Below are 10,689 nucleotides of genomic sequence, written 5' to 3' on the forward strand. Positions count from 1 at the left end.
GGGATCTCAGGGGTACAGAAGGTTTTGGTGGTGGAAATAGGGTTTCGTGGTGCTCCTGGATGTTTTCGAGGTATATGGGTATATATAGGAGGAAGAAGTGCGTCGGTGGAGCTACAAGGGGCCCACGAGGGTGGGGCGTGCCCTCCTGCCTCGTGGCCTCCTTGCTTCTTTCTTGACATCCACTCCAAGTCTCCTGGATCATGTTTGTTCCAAAAATAACTCTCCCAAAGGTTTCATTCCCTTTGGATTCCGTTTGATATTCCTTTTCTGCGAAACACTGAAGTAGGCAAAAAAACAGCAATTTGCACTGGGCCTTTGGTTAATAGGTTAGTCCCAAAAATAATATAATAAGGTATATTAAAGCTCATTAAACATCCAAAACAGTTAATATAATAGCATGGAACAATCAAAAATTATAGATACGTTGGAGACGTACCACTGGAAGTCGCGGGCGTCAGCGAGGTCTCCGCGGACCCGCGCGAGCTCGTGTACATGCCAGCGCCAGCGCCCGTGCCCGTGCGCGCCCCTCCACCCATCGCGGCATCGGTCCCCGTGCGTTTGGATGCACCCGCCACGTCCATGCCCGTGCGTGCGCGCCCCTCAGCGGCATGGACGCGGCCGTCGACCGCTACCTCTCAGCACCGCCAGCTGTTGTCCTCCCGTGCCCCGCCCATCGACCGCGCGATGGCATGATGTTTGATTTACAAGTAAACAACATTCTGTGCTGCATTGAAGACTTCAACAACAGCATCCTGGAGGACGACAATGACAGCGTGGCACGCCGCCTCCGCCGCCGCCAGAAATAGTTCTTTTTCTTGGGTTTAATACTATATCTCGATCATATGAATATAAATTCGTAGTATGACTGAATGAAAGATATGGTTTCAGCAAACTTGCATTTTTCTCTCTTAATGTACAGACTTATCAAACGATTTTCTTTTGAAAAAACATCAATGGTTTTTAAATATAAAACACTCATCACGAACATTTTAGTTAGAACATATGTATGCAAACCGACAGCTTCCCCAGGAAGCCAAGGGAAAATGAGCCGAGCAGGATTTGTGCAGCACTTGATCGCAAACGTTTTAGATAGAACACCCATATGCAAAGTGAGAGCAGGATTTGTGCATCTCTTCAACGCAAATGGTTCTTTTGGATGATCTGTGTGCAACCACTTACAAACCATTTGGGTATGTTGCCATTTGTGAAACTAGAAAGATTGACATTTGTCGATCTAGTAACATTGCCATTTGTCAATCCTTGTAACACTGCGATTTGTCAAAATATGAAGCTAAAAATCACTAGCAGTATCTAATTTTTGCAACCAAAATTCAGTAATTAAGCATAGATTTCATTCATAGATTAAGCACTCATTCTTAATTTATACGAACAGTTCAACTCGATAGCTGAACCGACCAAACTTTTCCACAATTGTTGCCAACCACGTACTGAAATAGCTAATTTTAAGTACGTTGTACAGTTCCACCACATCTATATATAGTCAGATGAACTGAACAAAATAGCCCCTAAATACTACTACTACAGAGGAGCTTTGTACTACTTCTGGCTACCTCTCCTCTGCCGAGAGCGCTCAGTAAGAGGCAGAGGAGGACGACCCTATCGACGAGCTGGGCAACCGCAATACGGTGCCTGCCGTTGTTGCAGCTTCAGCGATGCTCACCTCGAATGCCCTCTGCCGCTCAAGATGACCCATCTCGAAGCGATGGTTCTCCTCGTAGATCTATTGATTCCTCGCCTCTGAGGAGGCGTGTGTCGCGGCCACGGTGGCGGTAAGGCTCTTTGCGTGCTCGACGAGGCCCTCCTCCTCCCGCAGGAACTCGGTGTAGCGCGCAAGGTCGCTAATGCACGTCTAGGCATCCACCTCCGCCTCCTGCCTTCAGGCGGTGGTGGCGGAGTGGGTGATGACCCCGGCGGTCGATGGTGGGTTGGCGTCCACGGCGGCCGACGATGGGGTGGCGGCCACGACCACCACCTCCCGCCTTAGGGCCGTGGTGGTGGAGCGGGTGATGGCCACGGTGGCCGGCAGTGGGGTGGCGGCCACAACGGCCACCTCCCGCCTTCAGGCCGCGGCGGCGGAGCGGGCGATGGCCCTGGCTTTCGACGGTGGTGTGGCAGCAACGGCGGCTGGCAACAGCTGCCGACGGGCAGTGGCGGCAGAGCGTGTGGTGGGTGTTCCACGCACACCCAACAGGGACGCCACGCACACTACACTACATCGGGGACTGCACCGCCGCCGCGGTGTAGCCTCCCAGCTGGAGCTATCCTCTGATGACAGTGGAGTGGCTGAGCGACGAAGACGGACCGGTGCCATTGGTGATTGTGGGAGAAGCAAACGAGATAAGCTACAGGAAGGGAGGGGAAAATGCGACGCAGGACTCGCCGGCCGTGAGGGTTTATATAGCAGATCGATAAGCATTGGGATTTTGGGGGATTTCACCGAGTCTGGCGGAAAGCTTGCGCGGGAACCTGCGAGATTGCGTGGGAGCAGGCTCACCGATGATTCATTAGCGCCACTGTTTGTCCAAAAGAACGCCCCCGCGCGCTGCACAAGCTTGCGCTGTAAGCCGTCTGTGGCAGCGGGGTGACAAGACGTGCGAGAGGAGGACGAAAGGCCACGTACACATACGGTTAATACAAAAAAACGTTTGCGGTTTGATTACCTACTATATCCCCATCCTGGTTTATAAGTAGGATTTAACTAATAAAATACAAATGCATGTCGCCAAAGATTATATAGTTGGATTTGTATTTGAACATAGTTTCCAATTATATAATTTTTATAACATGCATTAATATTTTTGTTGGTTAAATTTAAGGGCAAAATATGGCACAGAATATAAAGGGGACTATAGACCAAGATGGAGGTAGTAGCACACGGCCGCTCTCTACGTAGCGACGCAACTGTCGGCCGGCTTGTAGGCGACCATTTCCTGCGTGTTCAACGACTCTATGCATGTGGTTGCTTGCGGTTGAGGCGGCCGCGGCGCGCTCTGCTCGCGTCCCGCCGCGCGCACTCTGCTCTCGCTTCCCTCCGGGTGCTCTGCCCTCGTCCCTCCACGTGCACCGCCAGTGTTTGGGGCCGGTGCACGATCACGCACGTTCGTGTGCATGTGGTTGCGCCGGGCACAACGTGACAATGCAGTTACCCGCTGCAAAAACTTCCATGCGGATGTGCCGAGAATCCAGGCCGCCCGCCCCCCTTTTATTCTTGTGTCCATTTACCTTCATCTCTCATGTCACACGACATAATAAGCACACCCACTAGGACACATACAGAGGGGACATCCAGCGGTTCCAATGGCGCTCCCAGCGGCCGACAATGACAACGGCGGGCAGTTCACCATGCAACACATCATGGACACCCACATGAGGGGGAAGGATCTCTTGGTGGTGTACACTAACGATCCAGTCTCAGTGGAGAGCTCCATCCAAACTTTGGAGCAGTTCCTTGCCGAGGACAAGTACCAAGTGGCCGGCTTCGACCTCGAGTACACCATGGGTCATGTCGGGCATGATCAGAAGGTTGTCGTCGCCCATTTGTGCATGCGACATGACGTCCTCGTCTACCACTACCACCTGGCCACAAGGCCTTGCGAGCATTTCTCCAGGTTTATCAACAGCTCCGACTACAGTTTCGCTACGATGGACACCACCAACGATCTAAAAGCGCTCAAGGTTTCAGGCTTGAAATGCCTGAATCTTGTCAACATCTAGCACCACTACAAGGTCTGGGGGAGCGACAACAACAAACTGAACTCCCTGGTTGACCTCGTCTCGGCCATCATCGACCCCTACCACGCGAAGATGAAGAGAGCAAGAAGGAAAAGAATGCCTGGCACAGTGTTTGGCATGAGAGACTGGATGAAGAACACGTCAAGTATGCAGCCAAGGACGCGTACACAAGCTACGAGATGTACAGGCGGATCGTTGACATGAGGAACTGTCTTCTTCCTGCCCTAGACGAGGGATCGAGCCACATAGCAGTGGCGGGAGCGTCACAAGAAGTAGATGACTAGACGATCGTTTCTCCTACTTTAGAATGCATATAATTGTTTATTTAGGTGTGTGCGAATGATCTGTATAGTCACGTATGTAATTGGATATTTATTTTAGTTATATATATACATGTTATTCTTCTGTAGACAGAGCAAATCACACGTCTTATTAGCAGCAATCGTCTATGTTATTATTGGTCTTCGCACACATTTCTGATTACGGACCCGTTTGCCGTGTATCACACACATCTTGTTCAGTTGAACCATTTCCATTGTGTTTCCTAGTCACACACAGTTCATCCTAGTGAACCGCATGTTGTATATCGCACACACCTTCATCTGGCTGCCCGTTTCTTTTATTCCTCCTCATCACAAATAGTTCATCTGAGTGAACCGTATGCTGTATATCGCACACGCCTTCATCTAGCTTCCCATTTCTTTTGTTCCGCCTCATCACAAACAGTTCATTGAACTGAATCGTATGCCCTGCATCGCACATGCAATTAAAATCAAAACGGTGTTTGATGCATCCATCATCGCAAATATTTTGCACCTTTTTGATGGTTTTTATACCACCATTTGTGATTATGGCATCGCACACAGTATCGTCGAAGGGCCTCTGATCGTAGTGTCGCGTTTGGACCATCCTGCAGTAGTGGTGGGACCTAGAAATTCACCCAAGGACACACATGTGATTTTCAACCAACTTTGGTGCACTGGAGCATGTGGTTATAGTTCAAATTTGAATTATGCACATTAAATGCCCAGAAACTCAATTAATGTATAAAAAAGGCCAAACGAACCCGGAATAATTCCAAAATTTAGCACGATACTTCTATTTGGTCTAATCTTCCTATGTAAAAAATTAAGGCGGGAGAAGGCAGTGTACGTATGTCGTTTCGCACACAGAGGTGTCACATTCCCTCTGAGAACCACAAGCCTTCTTGAGGGAAGCTCCATTTTTCAAAAAGCTTATACCAAACCTTGTCCCAATTCGGCCCAGAAATTTACCGCAGCATGTTGGTGCCATGTCATGACACCATGCCAAGTTTGATGAGTTTCATGCATGTTTTGGATTTATAGGAATTAAAAAACAAGTTTCTCAATCTTTCCGGCCGAGCCACGACGCCCAGATATTTGAATTCCATTCCCATTTCTTGCACCAGACCTATAAATTCACTCAAAGACACACACGTGATTTTTCAACAAACTTTGGTGCACTGGAGCATGTCCTTGTAGTTCAAATTTGAATTATGCGCATTAAATGCCCAGAAACTCAATTAATGCATAAAAATGCCAAACGAACCCAGAATAATTCCAAATTTAAACATGACACTCATCTACTAGTTGCATGTTCACTGTATGTAAATGTTCTAGCAATTCAAACACCATCCTTTCCCTCCGTAACACCATTTTGTCTTTCAAAACATAATGAAAAAATCGGGTATACCACAAACAGTTTACTAGAAAAATCATGTGGGATGCGATATAAAATATCTTGGCACACCGTCTTGTCTGGCTTATGCAGGTATCCTCGTCATCTACAGTCCACCGCCTCCGCTTGAACCACACTTGTGCGCCAGTTTCTCGCGGCACAGAGCAAAAAAAAGATTGCCACCGCGGAAATATCTATCTCCCCGCCCCCTCCCTCCCACCAAAAGCCACATTTCCACTGTTCCTCCTTGCTTTCCAAGTTCAAACCATCACTGCTACTTACTGGCAGCTCAGCCTCCTCGCCGATGACCCTTCTTCTTGCAACGCCGCCTCCTCGCCGGCTACCCTTCTTCTTGCAGCGCCGCCTCCTCGCCAGCGACCCTTCTTCTTGCAGCGCCACCTCCTCGCCAGCGACCCTTCTTCTTGCTGTGTGGCCTCCTCGCCGCCAACCCTTATTCTTGTTGCGCGGCCTCGTCGATATGGTCAGGTAATCCACACCCCACCCACACCATACTCCTCCTTTCCCGTCCCACATGCCCCGGCCGATGGCGCTACACCTTCCACCAAAATCACTGTCCCCCTCCTCCAATTAAGCGCCGCCCACAGCCATTTTGCACACATTATAACATGGAGCTCAGTAGCATGCGGCCGCATGCACGCACGAGGTCGCTATGGCTGTCATGTGTGTCGACCGCCAGATCTTGGAGGAGCATCTCGTCTTCGAGGCCATCGTCGACACCGCCACGCGGTTGTCTACTTTAAAATACAGTTCCTGATGTTTTCTCGAGGCCATCGCCAGTGTCTTCTAGTGATTTGTCCTCCTTAATGTTAATATGCAATCTGATGTTTAGTTAACAGTTTGGTCCTCTGAAATGTAATGCTCATTTAACACTTTGGTCCAACAATTGCTACATTTCATAGTACTGTTCTCAAGCATTCTTTGTTTTGTTAACTGTATTATCTTCTAGTACATGTTTCTATTCTGCAATGTCGTGCTAGTTAACTATTTTGGTTCATTTGGTCTGTTGTCCATTTAACTGTTTGGTTCAGTTCTGTAATTTGATTTTCATTTGTTGTGGGTACAATTTTATATTTTTATGCATGTGAAATAAATCGAATTTGGCTGTACTCAATACATATTCTACTAATAGTATGGCAACTCTCAGTTAACCTGATCAAGATCTTCCTTTTGTGTCTTGCAGGGAAACAATGGGAGACACTGCGGTTTAATATCGAGGTTTGTTCAAGCATGGTCCTTTGGCTAATAGCACATTATTGTGCAGTTGCATGAATCATTCTAATATTTAGGTTTCTTACAATTTGGTCTTGCACATGTAGGTCCTGCTGTTAGAGGCTTAGACCCACCGTTCGACCCATTTTGCATATGGGGAAATGAGATGTCCATGAATATCAGTCAAGTCAAGAAACTCAGAAAGATTGTTAGGATGAAGAAACTTGCGATGAATAACAGCAAGATCTTTGTTTGCACAATGAAGAAGACATCAGTCAACTATAGGATGGTACTAACTCTTTTACCTTGTTTTTACCCCTTGCGCCATTTCAAAATTTATAACAACAATTTATGCATATCTTTGTTTTCAGTACTTTTCAAAGCAGTTCACCGATGATTACCTCTCAAACCACCTGCATGGTCAAGAGGCGGGGAAGGTATTCATTCAACACCCATGGTACAATATTGAAGTCTTGCTGAAGAGGATGAAGGTTGGGCGGGCAATTATCCATAGCCGCTGGCCTAAAGTTGCAAGGACATTCAACATCACTGGAGGCTCAATATTTGCCTTCCGCTTCTGCAGTTTCCTAGATGAGATTCATCTATCTATTTACCATGTATGATGCTACTTTCCAAAGGTTTTTAATGTTGCATGTGAAACTTGGTGCTGTTGTGTAATGGCGTAACTGAGTGCCGAAGCTATCTAATGTAATTCGATTATGAAATCCTGGTTGTTGTTATACGGATATGAAATATCTGGTGCGTTTTATAAGAAATATCCATTTGATTAGTACATGGATTATCAATAATAGGCTAATTACCCTGCTTATTGGGGTTTTCTATTGCAGACGGTTACTCGGACAGCACCGTGGGCGATGAACTCAAACAACCCGCACGGTTTCTAGAAAGTAGGCGTGTTCGATCAACTAACAATCACACACGGCTTTCGGCAGAGAACTGTTTGCGTTAGGCCACCTTGCACAAACGTTTCCACACAAAAAATTGTGTGTGATATACATATGAAAGGAAATGATTTGTCGGGATTCACCGTGTGGGATGTACATACGAACGAAAACAATTGGGTTTCAATGCCCCGCCAGATCGCACACGAGCTCATTTTTCCCTAGCCTATGAGCCAGGGGGCCTATCCCCAACGGTTTCTGGGTCGTGTGAGAAGGACCCCCATATCGCCCACACTCACTTGGCGACGGTTCCAAACACCGTCACGGAAAGGGGTTAAAACCCGTTTGTATAGCACGTCATTGTACCAGTAAAGGGTACGTAGACACACTCCCCTCTCATTGGTATGCATATCCAAGATTAGATCTTGAGTGTTCCATAGATTTTTCTTTTTGATTTTCATGCTTTATTCCTCATCAAAAGGGGGCAGCAACAATTTTTGGATAAATTACAAAAGGCGGGACTTGAACTCAAGACCTTAGGCTCTGATAGCATGTTAAGTGATACGTCCCCAACGTATCTATAATTTTTGATTGTTTCATGCTATTATATTATCATTCTTGGATTCTTTATATGCATTTTTGTGCTATTTTATATCATTTTTGGGACTAACCTATTAACCCAGTGCCCACTACCAGTTCCTGTTTTTTTGCTTGTTTTTGGCTTTTCAGAAAATTAGTACCAAACGAAGTCCAAACGCGATGAAACTTTATGATGATTTTTTCTGGACCTGAAGGGACCCTAGAAGGTTCGGGAGGAGGCCAAAAGACTTATGGGAGAGCCACGAGCTCACAGGGTGCGCCCTGAGGGATGGGCGTGCCCCCTGAGCTCGTGACTCCCACTCAACACTGTGTGACCTAATTCCACCTCTATAAATTCCTGAATATTCCCAAACCAACAGAGAGCTGCTTGAAACACTTTTTCGCCATTTGCAAGCTTCTGTTCTTTCGTGATCCCATCTGGAGGCCTTTTCTGATACTCTGTCGGAGGGGGAATCGATCACGGAGGGCTTCTACATCATCCTTGCTGCCTTCCGATGATGGGTGAGTAGTTCACCACACACCTACGGGTCCATAGCTAGTAGCTAGATGGATTCTTCTCTCTCTTTGATCTTCAACACAATGTTCTCCTAGGTCTTCTTGGAGTTCTATCTGATGTAATCTTCTTTTGCGGTGTGTTTGTTGGGATCCGATCAATTGCGGGTTATGATCATATTATTCATTGAAAGTAATTGATTCTTTTCTGAACTTTATTATGCATTATTATTATAACTTTGTATTTATCTCTGATCTATATGTTTGGTTTGGCCAACTAGATTGACTTATCTTCAGTGGGGGAGGTGCTTTTGAAGGAAATATGCCCTAGAGGCAATAATAAAGTTAGGGTTTATTTCCTTATATCATGATAAATGTTTATTATTCATGCTAGAATTGTATTAACCAGAAACATAATACATGTGTGAATACATAGACAAACAGGTTGTCACTAGTATGCCTTTACTTGACTAGCTCGTTGATCAAAGATGGTTATGTTTCCTAACCATGGACATGAGTTGTCATTTGATTAACGGGGTCACATCATTAGGAGAATGATGTGATTGACATGACCCATTCCGTTAGCTTAGCACCCGATCGTTTAGTATGTTGCTATTGCTTTCTTCATGACTTATACATGTTCCTATGACTATGAGATTATGCAACTCCCGTTTACCGGAGGAACACTTTGTGTGCTACCAAACGTCACAACATAACTGGGTGATTATAAAGGTGCTCTACAGGTGTCTCCAAAGGTACTTGTTGGGTTGGCGTATTTCGAGATTAGGATTTGTCACTCCGATTGTCGGAGAGGTATCTCTGGGCCCTCTTGGTAATGCACATCACTTAAGCCTGGCAAGCATTGCAACTAATGAGTTAGTTCCAGGATGATGTATTACGGAACGAGTAAAGAGACTTGCCGGTAACAAGATTGAACTAGGTATTGAGATACCGACGATCGAATCTCGGGCAAGTAACATACCGATGACAAAGGGAACAACGTATGTTGTTATGCGGTTTGACCGATAAAAGATCTTCGTAGAATATGTGGGAGCCAATATGAGCATCCAGGTTCCGCTATTGGTTATTGACCGGAGACATGTCTCCGTCATGTCTACATAGTTCTCGAACCCATAGGGTCCGCATGCTTAACGTTTCGATGACAGTTATATTATGAGTTTATATGTTTTGATGTGCCAAAGGTTGTTTGGGGTCCCGGATGTGATCACGGACATGACAAGGAGTCTCGAAATGGTCGAGACATGAAGATTGATATATTGGAAGCCTATGTTTGGATATCGGAAGTGTTTCGGGTGAAAACGGGATTTTACCGGAGTACCGGGAGGTTACCGGAACCCCCGGGGGCTTAATGGGCCTACATGGGCCTTAGTGGAAATTGAGGGCAGCAAGGGGAGTGTGGGGCGTGCTCCCCCAAGGCCCAAACCGAATTGGTTTAGGGCAAGGGGGGTCGCCCCCTCTTTCCTTTTCCCCGTCTCTCTTTCCTTCTCCCAAGTCCTAATCCAACTAGGAAAGGGGGGAGTCCTACTCCCGGTGGGAGTAGGACTCCTCCTGGCGTGCCTCCTCCCTGGCCGGCCGCACCCCCCCTTGATCCTTTATATACGGGGGCAGGGGCACCCCATAGACACAACAATAGATTGTTTGATCTTTTAGCCATGTGCGGTGCCCCCTCCACCATAGTCCACCTCGATATTACTGTAGCGGTGCTTAGGTGAAGCCCGGCGTCGGTAGAACATCAACATCATCACCACGCCGTCGTGCTGAGAAACTCTCCCTCAACACTCGGCTGGATCGGAGTTCGAGGGACGTCATCGGGCTGAACATGTGCTGAACTCGGAGGTGTCGTACGTTCGGTACTTGATCGGTCGGATCATGAAGACGTACGACTACATCAACCGCGTTGTGCTAACGCTTCTGCTTTCGGTCTACGAGGGTATGTGGACAACACTCTCCCCTCTCGTTGCTATGCATCACCATGATCTTGCATGTGCGTAGG

The sequence above is a fragment of the Triticum urartu genome, chromosome 4A (genome assembly GCF_056163025.1).
Source record: "Triticum urartu cultivar PI428250 chromosome 4A, HENAU_Tu73, whole genome shotgun sequence".
NCBI classification, from domain to species: domain Eukaryota; kingdom Viridiplantae; phylum Streptophyta; class Magnoliopsida; order Poales; family Poaceae; genus Triticum; species Triticum urartu.